The following is an 18,613-nucleotide window of genomic DNA, read 5'->3' on the forward strand; positions in this document are numbered from 1 at the left end:
CTGGCGGTCAATTTCAGAGGGGCAGATACCCTCAGCAACACTGCAGCTCCTGTTAACTTCCATGGGAGTTGCCAGCGCTCAGCACCTCTCAGGATTTGGCCACGAGCTGGGATTTCGATCGCTCTAGATAGCATGCATAACTACAAAAGGTGTTGTTGATCATAAAGTACTCCGATCTTATTCTTCATGGCAACAATTGACCATAGCTGGGGTCTGGAAACCTCTAAGCTCTGCGCCCATCGACACCACAGCGCCATTCGCCCGGTGCAAGCTCACTTTCTTCTGGAGTATGGAGGCACAGACACCAGAATTCTTTACAAACGGTAATTAATCCTTGTCAAACCCATGTGAGAAGGATATTATCCAAATTTTACACACAGGGAAACCAAGGCAGAAGGGTTAAGAAACTTGCCCAACATCTTGGCAGTCAGTGTAAAAACCGGGATTTGAACTCTGGAGTTCCTGGTTCCCACTTCCCTTTATCTCCCCCCCCCCCCCCCAAGAAAATCTTGTGCCATGACGAGCATTTTACCCCAAGTTGAGAAGCCAGGAGTGAAGATGTAGGTTCAGGGACAGGTAAAGACTAGCCTCCAGATGTGAGGCACAAGTCCGCTAACGCCTTCCACAGAGGAAAATAAAAATAAAAAGAATTTTAACTCCCTATCTTCAAATGAACGCACACGTACGTACATGCAAAACGGGCCACTGCTTATCTAGAGACACTGTAGACAGCTCAGGTTTACCGCTGCTGACAGGCAATGAAAACAGTCTAATATACTGCCTGCTCTTGCCCTTAAATCCCTTTTTGGAGATCAAGATAAATATGCAGTTCCTTTTCCCGAGTGCTCCAGACATTTGAGTGAAGTGGCAGAGCATTGGGAGGCTATGTGCCATTGTAATCACTGTATAATACTGAGTGAGGGCCATATTTACTTATCAGTGTATTTGTCATCAGAGGCATCATGGTTCCCAGATGCATATAAAACAATATTGATGAATAGTAGCTCACCTAATTTGTGTGTCATATTACATGTATGTACACACATGAGCATGCTACGGACTGAGTGTCATGGGAGGCATGAGTAATTTTAGTATATGCAATCTTTAAAAGAAAATTAAATTCTGGTTTAATCACCATTGAAGCACAAAGCAAACTACCTTACCACGTTCCCTGCACTACAGGAAGAGAGAGAGAGAGAGAGAGAGAGTGTGTTTTTAAGAATCAGTCTCCCAGCATACAACCTGGCACTTAAGCATCAATCCACTGGACTCCATCTTCCCCCATTTCTTTTGTGTGTGTTCTCCTATCTACTTGCAAATGAACAGAGAATCTGCCAACTCATCTCACATATATGGCTTCAGACTGGATTTCAGCTAAGGTGCCAGAGGTTAAAAGGCACGGAGGGGCTAGCCAGCTTATAGACAATGATCATTTGGCTTGAGAAAAAATGAATGCAATAGCTCATCCATTTAGCCCTGCTAACTACCTCATCTCTGACCTGAGAGGACTACATTTTTAAAGGCTGACAAGTAATTCAATCTCCAATTAACAATTTTAAATGGTGCAGTGTATATTACTGTATAAATGTTTCTGCAAGAAAATGTCCAAGGGTGAAGCAGAATGAAATGACTGGAGAAGTACAATACCAATGCCTGTGCAATTAAGGGTGTTCTTCAATGGGACACTCGGGCAGCAAAGACACTAGTGCACTTTAGAAAAGCTGACAGATAATTTAGACAGACAATGCTACACAAGCCCCGTGTGCGAAAGGCCGCTTAGGAGCAAGCGGTGTATCCAAAACCATAAACACACCCATTCAAAAAAGCAAACACCAACAATAGAGGTTCTGTGACAAGCCAAGCAGGTGGCTTTAAAATACCCTAGGAGGGAAGTGGTGGTGACTGGAGCATCTTACTCAAGAGAGAGTCAAGGCAGCACCAGCCAGCATCATCAATCTTATGGTGAGCAGCAGTTTTATGGATCTGACCATGTTCAAGGAAGGGTTAAGTTTGCACAGAGGCTACTTCCTTCCTCCCAAGCCCAGCAGCCACTGGACGCAGGGAAAGTATGGAGAAGTAAGGAGGAGTGGCGAATGATGATGGATTTGATTTTTAAAAAGCACCTGTATATTATACAGATATAATTGCATACTGGTACTTCTAACATCTCTTTTTGTGCTTAATTTGATAGAGCAGATAATCAGAGCAGAATAGTCATTAACAAGGAAGCATTAGACACCGAACTTCTGAAACCAGATTGTCTGCTTAAAAATAAAATGTATTGGATCCCAACACTAAAAGAAATTGAAAGTACTACAATAATCAGAAGACTGTGTCCCCCTCCTCAATCCCCGCCCCTCCTCAATCCCTCCCCTGCTCCCTTCCCACACACTTTGCAATAAGGGGGAAAAGAAGCTACTGGGAGTGAGTGACTAATGCAGAGATGGCCCATAGCCATTGTCTTTGCATTTTATATATAAATTACAGCTTTCTAATACAGCAGCTCAGCTCTGGCATTTCTGATCAGCAGCAGATAGCTGCTCCCTTGGTCTAGGAAACAAGTCTGGTTTTGTTTACACTAATAGCCATCCCATCAATACCACCACAATGCTTCTCATAGCACATCCATTACAAATAGGCTAGAAACGGGACTGAGACCACCAACTCATTCATACAGGCCTTGAGATGGCAATGACTTCTGGTCACTACAGATCTGGGCCAAATTCAGAAAGGCAAACTAGAGGTAAAAGGCTCCAAATACCAGTGCTAACTCTTTAAGCCACCCAGATCCCCATATTTTCACTAATTTAAGACAGACCTTTCATACGGCTAAGAAGTAATCTATCCAATAGGCTCTATACAAAAAAACCCTACATTAACAGAACATTACGGTTGCACAATTAAGTACTCAAAAGGAAATGCCAAATCTAATGTTGCATGCATTACAATACAGCCTTTAATTACATGAACAAATACTATTTCTCAGATAATGTAGTATTTTATATTACAACCTTACTGATACATACGTAGTATCTATTTCATTCTTTTCTACTTATTTAATGGACCATTATGACAATGAAATTAGTATCTTTATTGACTTTGGGGGAGATTTTCAAAGCACAAAGGGGAATTGGGAACTGTCCTTCACTTCTTTGAAAATTCCCCTTCAACATTAGTATAAATGTCATGTTCTCTAAGATAGGTATGTTCATTTTGCCAGCACCCATGTACTCTAAATCTTAGCAGCCAGCAGCCTTACTTAGACACATTTCCAACAACTGAGCTGTTGTTACTCACTGAGGCAGTTAACTACAAAACTAGTTTTGCTGAAAACTTAGTAGCCTGTGTATGTGACCAAAGAGGAAAGATCTGAGGAACTGAGAACACAGGGCTAGAATGGAAACTGTTATGGCAACCTTAAATATTGTGCTTGAACTTGCTATTATGTTCACACGAGAGAGAGAGAGTCTTAGCTTATAAGAATTTAACACTGCATTTTATACAAATAATATTAATAATGGTAATTTATATCCCACAGCTTATATAGTGTGGGTCAGAAATTAGAATTGGAAAAAGACACACACATACAATAGCTAGCAGCGTTAATAAACACAAGAGAAATTATCAGAGTAAAGGTCTCAACAAAAATTCACATTGCACTGACTTAAAGCCAAAGTACCATTATTTGTGGTTGAGCCTCAGCACATCTTACAGCTTTCATTTTTATCACTCAGCACTTCAGCTCTGCACATTAAACTTATTAGATGATGGGATAAATGGCATCTGGATACAAGAGAACAGACCTCGGTTAGGATGCCAACATGAAGCACGTTCTTTGAAACGATGAAGAACTGAGAGCTGTGCTTCTAAACACCCTGTTTCTCGAGTCTTTATCCTATTCACATGGCGGCATGAACACCCCCCTCCTCTCCATCTGGGCTTCCTGTTGGAGACGGATTGCAGCTCTTGCATTTCTAATCTATGAATGTGTGCAGTGCCTGCACTTTTAATTTACGAGCGTTCGGTGGGGGACCTTTCTGACTTGGGAACATATTGGCTCAGTCTAATGTTTGGAGATTATTAAAGTCAGAGCTATGCTCCACTATCAAGTCTACAGATCTTTTATTTAGAAGATATGGTGCTCTAAATGCACAAAGAGCTCCCTGTCACCTTCACATTAAAGCCCCTAGTGCCTGGTAAATGGAATTATATAGCTGTCATCTCCTTTCCCCAAAGTTTTAAGAGTACAATGGGCTCATTTTTTCACACTCCATCCCAGCTTCAGAACTAAGAGACCTACTTTATATTGATTTAAAGTCTCTGAAATAAATAAACCTGTTTCTCCACTGTGATTCACAAGAAATTCATGATACACTATTGCATGATATATTTCAAGCTCTGGCTCCAGCTCTTTTTTTCCTCTGGTGAATGATGGGGGAGGTAGGAGGGGGAGAGGGGCTGCAAAGCTGACAGCCTGATGGTTATAGGAGATGGCTGCTGACTGCAAATCCAGACGCCAGCATTGGTGATGGTGGAGCTGGTTTTTGGGAGAAGTGGGGGGGGAACAGGGGTGGGAAGAGAGCAAATAAACTTGGATGCTCGAGGGCAAGTGGGGAGGAGGCAGCGCACAGACCACATAACTGCAGCAAAGGGAAATTAAGTACCTCACTGTAACTGGAGTTTTTCGAGACGTGCGATCCTCTCTGCATTCCATCAAGGGTACACATGGACTCCATGTGCCTGAGACCGAAAAGTTCTTGCAAGCAGTGTGCGTTGGTCCATGCCTGTGCCCATGCTCCCCTTGTGCTCACACCAAAGGCATAAGGGATGGGGAGGACCAACCACCTCTCCAGTTTCTTCTCTACCATGAATCTTGTCATGATCCGAAGCAGAGGGGTAGGAGGGCAGGCAGTGGAATATAGACAGGGAGCACACATCTCTAAGACTCATTACAATCAGGTAAGTAACTTCCCTTTCTTCTTTGAGTGCTGGTCCCTATGTGTGTCCCAATGTGGGTGACTGACAAGCAGTACTCAGAGAGGAGGGAGATACGAGGATGCCAGTGATATAGCTGCTGGTAGAACAGCTGTCCCAAAGGATGTCTGGGTCCAAGAATCTTCTGCTGATGCGTCCTTTGGGACAATAGCATCTCTCCGAGGTGCCCATTTGATATTTGCAGGGCAGTTAGGCGAATGCGAGGATGGAACTCCATGTAACTGCCCTGCAGATATCAAGCAGGGACACCTCTTCAAGTCATGCTATGGAAGCTGCTTGTCCCTTTGTAGAGGGAGCCTTCACCCTGTAAGGGGAGGAAGCTGTGCCAGCTGATAGAGGAAGATACTGCCAGAGATCCACAGAGATCCTCCAAGAGGGTATGGCTTGTCCTTATACTCATTCTGCTATGGCAATGAGCAGTCTAGGTGACTTTCTGATCTGTTTTGTTCTCTTCGGAAAAAATGTCAATGCTTGTCTCACATCCAGGGAATGAAGCCTGGCCACTAGTTTGCTCTCGTTAATAAAGGCTTGAAATTGAACCCTGTCCTCCTGAGTAACTTGTCCCTAAAGTCCAGGAGCTCAGAGTAATTGAGGAAATTGTATCTGGTGAGATGGATAGTTTGAGATTCTAAACGGAGGGCTGGTAGACATAAACACCTTCCTCTCCATACGGTGCCTGGCCTCCTTAACTGCAGGGGTGGCCCTTGGATGACAATGTCTGGATCTTTCCGTGGCCTCCTGAACCATCCTGGAGCTCGAGGCAGGGTGGGTGAGCAAGAATGCCACTCCCTTAGTCAGGGCAAAGTATTGCTTTTCTGCCCTCTTGGGGGTAGGGGCACAGAGAACTGCCATGTGCTGTATAGACCTTGCCAGGTCTAGTAAAGCTTAATTCACAGACAGTGCAACCCAACTGGATTCCGTAGGCTGTAGTATATCCAGGAGCTCATGTTGAGAGTAGTGGACCTCCTCCAAAGGAGATTAGGAGCTCTTGCGCCATTCTCCATAACACCTCTTGAAATGGTCTATGATCACCTGGGGGAGATAGTGAGGCTGGAGCAACCACCTCACTGGGTGATGAGGATGATATCCCTGTGGGTACCGGCAGTACCAGCTCATCTTTCTCAAGCTTGAGGAGAGGTTCTGGTTGACCTCTTGCAGAAGACAGATGGTCTGACTCCCTGTTGGATCAAATGGATTCCAGGTCCCATGCATAGGGGTGCCATGGGCCCCCATAAGACCAGTATGAGGGGTCAAAAGTATGTTGCAGCAGTGCCCACGGCATCTGGTGCCACCAGTCCTGAGGAAGTGGCCCTTGTTTGTGTGCCCGAGCCTGGTTCCAGGAGATTCTTGATCCCTTCTGGGCTGATCACTCAAAGTGGAGGTGAATCTGGTTCCACCACCATGTCTGACTGTCCCAGCAATGAAAAGGTCAGATTCGGTTCCATCAGTCCCATTGAAGGGAAACTGTGGCTAGTGGATGGGTTGGGAGATAGACTCCATTCACAGACCTCAATTCCCACTGGTGTTAGTGTCTCTCTGGTGAGGATTGATCCCAATAATGAGGAAGATTGGTGAATATCTTCATCCTCCCGGACCCACAGAGCAGTAAAAGTCACCAGCCCCTTTGGAGGATGTCTCTTGTCATTCCATACCACCGGAGTAGAGGTAAAGTAGAGTGTCATGACAGTATCATCAATGAATGAGTCTCCAACCTGGTGGGTTTTGAGGGCACCAGTAGTTCCCAGTCCTTCAGGTTCTAGTGTTTCGTTTACTTGATACCGCTAAGTCCCTGCAGCTCGGGTGTGAAGACTCACCTTGGACAGGTCACGGAGGGATTTCTCCTCTTAGAATGTCTAGGAGTGGATTTCGTTTTATGTTTGAGAGCGCATCCCTTACTCTCAGATGAAGGGTCTTTCCTGCCTCTCCTTTTCACTCTGGCAGTGCTGGTGGTTGTCGCTGAGTAGAGAAGACCAGGGACAGGAGACTACAGTTTTTGAAGCCTGGTGTCTTGGGCATAATCTAAGTCCCTGGGAAATGACCAAAACACTAACCAGCATCAAAAACCTAAGACTAACGCACCTAAGACTATATACACATTACAGGAAGAAGAGAAGGGATCAGCTTCGGACAGTGGAGAGTTCCGGTGCGGCGGTAAGAAGGAACTGACGCGCCACCCTGCCTATTATACCCTCGGTGCAGAGCACCAGAAGCCCAAGCTCCAGCTAAGCAAGAACGTCTACCCTGCTATTTTTAGCCCATAGTGCGAGCTCAAGTCAGTTGACCTGGGCTCTGAGACCCGCAGCCGCAGGTTGGTTGGGTGGGGTTTTTTTTTTTTGTTTTTTTTTTTTGCAGTGTAGACATACCCTCAGGCTTTTTCTCAGGAGCTGTTCCTCTCATCTCCTCGTCCATGCACAAACCCCTTCCATCAGCATTGCGTAGTGCTTTCAACTCACACCAGGGGTGTGTCTACACTGCGAGAAAAATACTTGTGGCAGCGAATTTCAGAGCCCAGGTCAGCTGACTTAGGCTGCGGGGCTAGAAACAGCAGTGTAGACATTCAGGCTTGGAACGAAGCCTGGGCTCTGAGCTCCTCTCCCCTCGCAGAGGCTCAGAGCCCAGGCTCCAGGCCAAGCCCAAATATCTACAGTGCAATTTTATAGCCCTACAGCCCAAGCCCCGTGAGCCCGAGTCAGCTGACCCAAGTCAGGTGTAGACGTCACTTCCACTTGTGTTGGTAACCCATCCACTTTGCAGGGAGGATGCAGGCTAATACCAATAGCCGTGCACCCAGAAAGACTGAGAATTTCTCTCACAACTCACTGAGCAAGAATTGGAGTAACTGAGCTTACTGCAGCACAAAGAACCATCAGCTATGCCCCCATCTAGCAACACGCATGTACAGCCCCAGTGAGGAGACAGTGACTCAGATATGGCTTTGCACACCCACACTCAGCACAGCTGGGTGCCAATCACACAACTCTGCGGTGAAGATGTTCTCTGAAGGCCACCAGTCCCTGTAATTCAGTCACCATTGGGGTGAAATGTAGGAACTGGTTAAAAGAGCACAGCAACACTACACAACATATTCACTGGAAACTACAGAGGGAAATTCAGGTAGGGAGAATGTGGGCCAGCATGCTAGAGGTAGCAGCCCCTATTCACGGGAATAAACATCCACATATAAATGCAGGTATCTGCGCAGCTTTATGCACATATAGATGTGCTAACAGAGATCCATATTAAAAGTGATAGATATTTGTGCAAAGGAAAATTAAAAAGTCAACAGAAATCTATTAGACTTTCTTCCCTCCGCAAACATAAAGGGACTGTTAATGGGATGTCTGGAATGTAAATCGTCTCTAATGGGAACAATATACAAATATAACCACTTAAAACAAGGCAATTAAAAATAAAATGAATAAATGGAGAGAGGTGTTTATTTTTTTGAAAACACTTGCATTTGCCTGAAGTCCAAGCATCTGCCCTGCTTATGTTCATTTCTCTGCAGAGAGCTGAGAACCTTTGTGTTACCAAGGGGGCCAACTGCAACATATACCTAGTGGGCCAATACAACATGGACCCAACCTACCTAAAAAGGAAAAGCTTCCAGTGCCCCTCAAGGGGTGATTTAAAAAGAACAAGACACTCTCTCCCCCTATCACCAACACTGTGTAATTGACAATGCCTCCCTTGCCTGCGCTGTACTCAGATTCGGGCTCTCAACACACTGACTTTGCTGGGGCTGAGAGTAATGACGGTCTGCGGTGGAGAGGCGCAGTGCAGTTCAGTAGCACACCGAGATTCTGCACCTGCTCCAAGATGGTTGAGTGACCAAAACCCCCTCCCCTAGGCAAATCACTCCGTTGCTCCCACAGCCTCCTCTAATGCATCCATCCAACACACGGAGCCAGCAGCCCCTCCTCCTTCCCCCACCACCCTGAGCCAAGAACAGGGTAACCTTGGTGAGATTCACAAGAGGTACTGACTAATGTTTAATGCTGGTGGAGTGTCAATTTCCGTTTGACATTTCTTAGGCCCTCTTTGATTAGCATTCTCAAACACACTGCGCCCATACGTATCCGCCTAATAGTCTTGCTGCGCCACTACAGAAAGATTCATATCATGCATTAATAATTATAATGCTTCTTTGAATGACAGGGATGGCACTTGCTGTTCTAACTCACATGATTGCTCTCACATGATTGCTTTGATCTAATCCCAAGACTGGAGTCAACTTGAGCAGACACCAAGACATCCCTGCCTCGTTTCTCAGGACAAGAGCTTTGCACAGTCCATATTTGAAAGCAAAAAAAAAAAAAAAAAAAAAAAATCAAACCAAACCAAACCCAACCCCGCTCTCCCCTAAACTAACAACAGTGTATCCAATGGGGGTTTTATTTTTTTCACACTGTGAAATTGGAGGGTAAGTAAGAGTGCTTGTGATACTGAAAGATTGAGCACTGGTACAAGACAGACAGTGTAAACTTCCTTTTCCTCCCTGCACAGCTCTGCCAATGAACCTCAGTCCTGACCTGCTACACTTGTGTGTGAGCACAGCACCAGAAGAGCAGTTCAGCCTATTCCTCTCAAATCCTGACCCAGAGCTCACCTGGTGATTCCAGCCCTGGCCTCCCACAAAGTTCTGCTAGTCTTGACATCCAACACCACCCGTTAGTCCAGTTCCAGGCCCCTCCTCAGCAGAGACTGTCAATCACCCACATTATGGGGACTGAGACCACCAGATGAAGCTATCTTGTGTTATCTCAAATGTATTGCGCCCTAGACTTCCACAAATCACACCTCACAGAACTACATGGAAATAACAACGCTGGTTTGACGTCAACCCACCAAAGTTCGGACAATTCAGAGAGGAGTCTAAAATGCAGGGATATTTCCTTATGGATGTATGCAAAGGGGTTGTTAGGGATTTTTTTTTTTAAAAGCAGATTGTCAAACCAATCCTCAGAGCTATTATGTCCTGTTGTATCAACAAGTCCCCAGGGACTCATTCTTAGGCACATGATTGACACATATACTACCCTATCATGACACAATATGATACCTATCATGTTAATGGCTTTGCCATGCCCGTGCACTGTGTCTGTGTTAATAAAAGCTGTATTCAAGAAAGGTCATCGGACATGCAGTGGCATTCTTCTCTCTTTTTAAGTTTATTTCGAAGATATTCAAAATGCAAATTGTGAATTAGCAAACTGTAAAGTTTCCATTAATCTCTCTCCTGCACCCCCACAGCCTTTTTAATTGGAGTTGAAGAAAAATCCAAACAAATCGGCATGCTCAGAAACTGCTTGTTTTTAATTTCTTGGGGGGTGATTATTGGACTTTTCCAGCTGTAAAATGCAGCATCTGAACAGATACTTAAAATAAGATCATTCCCAGGCCAAGTCCTTGTAGGCACAGTTCAGTCTTGGAGTGAATTTTCACAGCCAAGTAACAAAGCCCCATAAACCTGGAGGAATATGCAAAATGTTGGCTGGACTGTAAATGCAGCAGGGCTGGCAGGTGCTCCTCTCCATGTAACTCTAAATAATGATCTCATATGGGTAGCACTGTCCATCTGAGGGGCAAAATGTACTTTACAAACAAATATTAATGAATTAAGCTGTCAACCCATCCTGCAAATTGGGTAACTCTTGTTGTCCCCATTTTGCAGAAAGGTTAAATGACATAGCCAAGGTCACACTGCGAGTCAGTGGCAGAAATGGATCTAAAGCCCAGATCTTCTGACCTTCCGTCCTGATTTTCAGTTTTGCTTTAAACATTTTGCATTTGCTTTGTTTCTGACTGTCCATCCGTTCTCTTTACACCTGTGTACTGACACCTGCTGACAGCAGGTTATATTGGCCAGGTAAAAGCTCCTACACCTGCCTTGTAGTTAACTTCTTTCTTTTAAGATAATACAAATCAAGTTACATTTTGGATCTCCATGACAGACCAAGCCAACGAGATTAGCACTCATTAAAAGAAAGAAACAAAACTTTGTGCGTACACACGATATTCACCAAAATGAAAAGATAATAATGTATCAGATCGTTGGCCCACTAGAGCATTTGGAATTTGATGGGGACAGAATTCAGATTCTCCTGCAGAACTGCTAATAACTACACTAATTATTAATAAATAAGACCTATAATATACAAGCAAGCAGGTCTGATAATGTCCATTAGGAGGTGCTGCCACACAAATTCACTAGCCTGATAAGTATAATGAGTATTTACAGGTATTTAGCCATACAATACGAATACTGCCCAGAGCTGATGCAAATTTCTTGGTCATTGCTCTACTCACTGGGAACTCCTTTGGCATGCAGGTGACTCAACGTATCTGCACGCATTCCATGGTGCAAAAAAACAAAGCAGCTAAGTGCGCTGCTCATGGACCTGTATGTAACATTAGAGAGATTTATGTTAGGCTGTCCAGAGATGAAAGGCCATTTTATTAATCTAGTACCCAATGAATCTCCATATACCTGAATCCTGCTCTTGCTAGACACTAAATATGGGTGCTTTTTTTTTTTATTTTCTCTAGAACTATACCATAATTTAGGGACTAACCTAAACTTCATTGAAAGCATGTAATAAAATTGCAGAATAAGAGGCCATTTTTTTCTACTCTCCCTTATCTTTTGTATGTGATCAGAACGTACTTCAGTTTCAGCAATGCATGTTGATTATTTATTTTAATTGAGTGAATTCAGGGAATGGCTTAAGCCCAGCCCAAGCAGACATTCTCAAGACTCCCCCACACTGCTCTGCCAATGGGGGCTTTTGAAATTGGGCACTCAATGGGCTGAAATGTGCAGTGTGGTGCTTTTGCAACGTTCGCTATTCGTCAAGTTCAGCCTTTATTATGAGTTCCAGGGAAGATTGTGCTACGTCTCTCTGCGCTCTTGTTTTCAAGGCTCAGGAACCTTTCCTTACAAGGGAAAAGTATCAACATGCCTCAAAGTAAAAGGAGTATTTTTCTTTGGAAAAAGGTCTTGTGGTTTCTTTGCTTCCCTCTTAGGATCATCTACTGCCCTATCTGATCGGGATAGGTCTGGTATAAAGCAAATACAATAAGGGAAACAGACAAGCAAAGAACTTCAAAAGGAAGAGGCGCACCTTTGAGGGCAGGGAGGCGCGTTTTAGCCATTGTTGTAACAAGGGGACTCCTAGAACTTAAGTTATTTGTAAGGATATATGGAGCAGAGCACTGTCATTCCATCCTCCCTTCTCGAAAGTAAGGAGAAATGCCAGTGATCTAGGAAGCCTGGACCAAAGACAGTTTAAAAAAAAAAAAAAAAAAAAATCTAGTGATGACTACAACAACCTAACCAGCCACAGGGTAATGATTCACTCTATGGTAGCTGAGAGCACTCAGGACGTTACCAGGCACTAACCACATCAAGTGTGGGACATCCATGTCAATGTATCATCTGCCCACTAAACAGTCAGCCCTTGCAAATATTCTAGGAGAACTCTGAATTGTTTCAAAATGTTTGCTTTCAAAAGACCCTCTGGTTTTGTGACCACTGCTACGCAAACATTCCGATTTCCCTGGGGTCACACCGTGAATCAGTGGCAGAACCAGAGACAGATTCCCAGCTGGTGTAAGTTGTGGAGCAGATGTCACATAGATCAGAAGCAAGTAAAGTTGACATGAACACCTCCCTTTCCTCCCAAGTTAAAGGGCTACAGTTCACATAGGTCTATAGCTTTCAGCAAAAAAGTCAGTGGGTTAAAAAAAAAAAAAAGCTTAAATGTTTATATATAGATACCCCAAAGTTCTAATCTTTTTATTCTCATCTCTGAAAGGGATATACATCTCTCAGGCTTCAGGGCACAAGCCAACCTCTAAGTGATGGGAGTCAGGAAGAAACTCTCTCTATAGGCAGATTATTCCACAGTTCTCTACTATGAGGTACTGACCCTGGTGGGAGATGGGATCCTGGACTAGATGGATCATTGGTGTGATGCATTAGGGCAATTGCTAATGTTCCCACCCTGGATGTTGCATAATTCTGTACACCTGGTCACATTCCTGCCCAATTGACTCTTCACTCCTAGTCCCCATTGCCACAGCATCTAGAAACCAAAGGTTTCAGAAAACACTGAGCACCCTCCCAGTGACAATCAGTGCCCCTTAAGGTGTCCCAAGGCATGCACCCCAGTAACTGAGGCATTTTAAATCACTAGTCACTTTGCAAGTCTCGGCCCAATTCTCAAGCCCCAATCTAGCCTCTATTAACACCCCACCCCCCCCTCCAAACTCAAGTCCATAGCTAAGAGCTCACTGTTTTGTTAGTATAAACAGTGATGTACAGTCAAAACGCTGAGAATCCCATTAGAAGAAAAACAAAAACACAGAGATGCAAACCAATTATAAACAGGTCAGCTAAGGATTGGGAACATCGGGTGTGCACTGAAATGGAGTGCAGTTATAAAGGCTTGAGCCGTGTATGCAATGCATTAAATTAGGAGTGCAAGGCTCTTCAGCCTTACTTCTATTAAAGGGAAACAAATTGAAATTTACATGTTACCGCATTCCACCAGTACGACAGACAGCATGTTATCTCTCTCATTTGAAATCGCACCATGTTAGGCCAGTGACGAGGAAAGGAAGGTGGGGGGAGGGGATGGTTGGGAGGAAGGAAAAGTTTAAAAAAAAAAATCTGCCTCAGCAAAAGTTTTCATTAAAATTTTAGACAAATGATCTCTGTGTCCTTCTCCCATGCTGCCTGGGGCTCCATGCTATTTCTATGCAAATAACAACCTCGTGGTTTATATCTTATTATTTCCACCGGAGCTGCAGCGACATGACCCGAGACGTGTGTGAGGTAGACAGAGAGAGAGAGAGAGAGAGAGAGAGAGAGAGATGGAGTAGGTGCTCACTGAAGTGTGAAAAAATATTGTCAGGAGTGAGCGGCAAGAACAAAACAAAAAAAAAAAATTGCAGGGATAACGTGTTTATTTCAGCCCTTCTCCCCATGTGAACTGGCACCTTTTAAAATTCATTGGGCATCAGGCGATCATGCACAATCCATCTGCTTTCACTTTATCATTTGCATTTCATGCCTCCTGGCTTTTGATGTGCTGATACTTTGATGCAGTCAGGAGATGCGCATTATCATTATTTCAATTTTCAGGGGGGTCAATGGGCTCAACACACGCACACGCACACACACGGAATAAAATGTCATTTCCACCTCCCCACCGCCTGCTGATGGGGAAGACAAAAGGGGGTACAGAAAATACATGGTCCTGGAACCCCCACACATAGCATCCTTCCCAATTTAGACCGTCATACGTTTCATATGCACATGAGTCTGGGCTGTAAACGAAGGCAGATTCATCATGATGCGGGGGTGGGGATGGGGGGAGAAGAGAGATAAAGAGAAGCTGTGGTACAGTTTCCTTTTTCACATCTGGTGGGCGAAGAGGTTGATAGCATCCTTAATGAATCTGCACGAAATCTGGTGTCTTATGGTGATTTGACTCCATACTTAAAGAGCACTGACACGGACATAGCAAAGCAGCCAGCACATGATTAGATAACCTCCAGAACTGATCATTCCCTTCAGCTAAAAATGATAATGTATTTCAGCCCATTGTCTAAGTTATAGGCTGCAGCCTGCTTTGGCAAGCTAGACCTTTCCCTCTACACCCATCCCCTGGGGCTAGCTCTACCTAATTAAAATGAACAAGATCAGCAACAGATGAGGTAGTGTGTTTTATTTTTCACAATTTTTTTTAATGAAAAAGATCCTAGCATTTTGTAGCAAGAATCAAATGAAACAACTTTCCAGACAAAAAGACTGCTTCTCTGGAAGCCAAGACACTTCCATGTCTGTGGGAATCTCCATATGCACCTTATAACCCAAGAAGCAAAGTGAACATTTAGAGCCAGGAGAGGAAGAAGACATTTTGAAAACTGTGTCTGTCTGTCTCTCTGTGTGTGTACACATATGAGAGTGCATATAAGTAACTTATCTCCAGTATCATCTACAAAAACACTAGCATGTAAGTTAGTACTGTAAATTTTGTTCCAAATCTCCAGGAATACGTGGCTGATAGTTAATAGCAAAAAGACAAAGTATTACTTATATTTGACTATGTTGGAAAATTTTCACTCCCAGCTGTAATGCAAAGAAGCAGCGTCTTTTTAATCTATCTAGGTTCTTATGTTGGTGTCAGTCACCAATGTATGTGATCACTTAAATTCCTTAATCACTAGCTCTCCTGACTGGAGCAAGGGATGATGTAAATCTTTTATTGTAACTCTCATAAGGAAATGCTTTGTTTTTGCTCCAAAGGGCACTCCTCAATCCAGCCATCCCACATAAGTAGCATTAGTAAGTCTCATTTGCTTATCACTGAAAGGCAAAACTAAAATGGATACAAATATCCTTCTAGAGTTTTATATAAGCAAAGATAAAAACAAACAGGACACTTCATGCCACAAAGTAGCTTCTCCACTGCTACAAGAGAAGATACTGTTTAATCAGTCCCTGGCTAACGGGCGCACGGCCTATCAGCCAAAGGAAAATTCAAATGAATTCTCCCTCTGGAATTCAAGGGCAAACTGTTTCTCTCCTCTGCACATAAGAAGTGGGATACTGAGCATAAATCTGAAACAGCCACTGCTCTGGTGGCACAGTGATTTAAGAGAATTAGCCTTTGACTCTTAGTTCAAACCCTGTTTAAAATCTCAAGTGGAATGGGTTTGGTCATCTCAGTTTAAGCCCCAGTGGACATTTATCCACGTCCAATATAGCTCACACACACACACAGCTGTCCCTGTTCATGGCCCATGACTGGAACAGTAGAGATGGGAGAATCAGGATCATAGTTATCAGGGAGTCACACTGCACCAAATTCAGGTGCGAGTCTAGATTCCAAGCCTCCCAAAGCCAGGAGTGTTCAGATACATGGTTTAGTTTCAGGTACAACGTTACTATTGCCAGAGCTGGCAGGACCCACTGGAGTGGAGTAACAAGGGGAGACACTGAACTACCAAGTGTTCAGATAACACGGTGATGGGTGCAGTATAAGAACCTAGATAGACTAGAACAGATGATGAGAGCTAAGTGCATTGGCAGTGTCACCTGGGGAAGCTTGCACAGCACCAGCCTGCATCAAATGCTAGAACCAGGCAACATATGCCACTTCAGTGAGCACCAAATTTGCTCATCTTTTTTTTTAAAAGGATCTTAAAACGCCCCTCACTCCTACACTGGTGTGCCTGTATAAGGGCTTGCTCAGGCTGGCGTGTCCCAGAGGTGATAGGAACACCGCTTAATTCTCTGCAGAGCCCAATTATCCAATGAGAGGCTATTTTCCTTTTAGTTGCCCGTATTTGCCAGACACTCCTTGAAACACTGAAACGCAGCTTGTGCTTAAGTGCATCCACCCCAGGTGCCGTAGAGCATGCAACCACAAAGCTGCACAATGGAGAGACACACTCAGGCCTGCACAAGCCTCACATCCACGTAAACCAAGCCCTCAATGGGAGGAACAATGGCAGAGTGACCCTGGCTCATGCTGGGTTATGGGCTGGGGGTCATGATATTAATGGAGCTGGGGCAGCAGGGAGGGAAAATCATCTCTTGGGAAGAAACACGAGCCACTTGGTGCACTGGAAGAGAAGACGTTTCCTTGCAGCTTAAAGTTTTAAAAAAAGACACTAAAATATCTGAGTGCCCATCCCTTTAATAATGATCATTATGAACACAGCCCCTCTCATGTGAACATGCTAAAGCACTCCATCAATATTAACACACCACCATGGGGATGGGGAGGGGGATTAAGGTGACTGGGACCCACACCTTCCAAAATGTCAGTCCTCCAAACTAAGAGAACCCTGGAAACGTTCTATCTTCTGAAAAGGCCCTACTGACCCAACTGCCCATCCCAACTTCCTTTCCACTCTCTGAACAGTTTGAGCTACCCAGTAAGCAAGGCCGGCTAGCACAGCCCAGCAGGTGACGTGATGATTCAACAAGACACCTCATGTACAGGGTGTGATGGGTTGGTTCACAGAAACCCCCTTGGGGCTGCCAACTGATGTGCCAAGACTACTTCTGCCTCTGCTTTCCCTGCCAGCTTGGGACTCCAGCACCCCGTCTTACTGAGCCAGACACTGAACCACGTGCACCCAAGGTGCAGACTTAACTGAAAGCAACTTAAGAAGTGCTCCTGTCTTTAACATTCAGATGTCCAACTCCCAATGGGGTCCAAACCCCCAAATAAATCGTTTTACCCTGTATAAACCGTATACAGGGTAAACTCAAATTGTTTGCCCTCTATAACACTGATAGAGAGATATGCACAGCTGTTTGCCCCTCCCCCCCCCCGGGTATTAATACATACTCTGGGTTAAATAATAAGTAAAAAGTGATTTTATTAAATACAGAAAGTAGGATTTAAGTGGTTCCAAGTAGTAACAGACAGAACAAGGTGAATTACCAAGCAAACTAAAATAGAACACGCAAGTCTATGCCTAATACAGTAAGAAAATGAATACAGATAAAATCTCACCCTCAGATGTTTCAAGAAGCTTCTATCACAGACTGGATGCCTTCCTAGTCTGGGCACAATCCTTTCCCCTGGCATAGCTCTTGTTTCAGCTCAGGTGGTAGCTAGGGGATTTCTCATGATTGCCACCCTGTGGTGGGGCAGCTGCCCGACCCCCTGAGAAAAAGGGCTGGAACAGGCCAGAGAGGCTGTGCAGGCCAGCAGCCAATCAGCAAAGGCCTTTGGAGAGCCAATCAGGGCAAAGGGAGAGGCAGCCAATCAGGGCCAGGCTGGGTCCTATATAAAGGCTGCCTAGCAGGGGAGAAGGGAGTCACTCCCTGACTAGCAAGGGAGGAGGACTGGCTCCTGAGGTAAAGAGGTAGCACCTTGGACAGAGCAGTGCTGGGCAGGCTCTGGGGGAGCAGAGGAGAGCTCCAGCACAGTTACCTACCAGGCTGTGGCCCCTGCTAAAAAGGGCCAAAGGGGAAGTGGCCCAGAGAAAATAGGTGAACAAGAGGGGAGCGAAGGAGAGCAGAGAGAGGCTGACGCTAGAGGGTCCCTGGGTTGGGACCCAGAGTAGTGGGTGGGCCTGGGTCCCCCCTGCCCCTCTTTATACTGCACCTGGCTACAGAGGAGTGTGGCCGAAATAGACTGCAACTGGCTCCTGAAAGAATGGGCTAGACTTTGGGGTTGTGGTTGGCCACTGAGGCAGGTGCAGGCCGAAGGACTGCTGTTAACCCCTTCCCCCACGCCCACCCCCCCGGAAGGGGGTGAGACTGGAGTAGTGGGCATTGCCGGAGGGCAGCGTCCTGAAGAGGACGCTGCCGAGCAGGGAGCAACGTGGGTCCCAGAGCGGCAGAGCAGACGACGGGCGAGGCACCACGCGTCAAGGGCACGCCGCAGCTGACGAGCTAATTCCCGGAGCAATCAGTGGGAGGCGCCAGAGGTGGTGAGTCATGTACCCCATCACACACACCCTTTGTTCTGTTCCACCCACTTATATATCTTTTGCATAAGGCGGGAATCCTTTGTCCCTCTCTGGGTTCCCACCCTTCCTTCTAAATGGAAAAACACCAGGTTAACGATGGATTCCAGTTCAGGTG

At 45.0% G+C, this 18,613-nt stretch overlaps 1 protein-coding gene across 12 annotated transcripts in view; it reads right to left on the reverse strand.

Annotated features, from left to right (window-relative positions):
- ACACA (acetyl-CoA carboxylase alpha) overlaps window positions 1–18,613 on the reverse strand; it is a 219,650-nt gene that overhangs the window by 59,512 nt on the left and 141,525 nt on the right. The window lies entirely within an intron of this gene.

Source organism: Malaclemys terrapin, chromosome 18 (assembly GCF_027887155.1).
Source record: "Malaclemys terrapin pileata isolate rMalTer1 chromosome 18, rMalTer1.hap1, whole genome shotgun sequence".
Taxonomy (NCBI): Eukaryota; Metazoa; Chordata; order Testudines; family Emydidae; genus Malaclemys; species Malaclemys terrapin.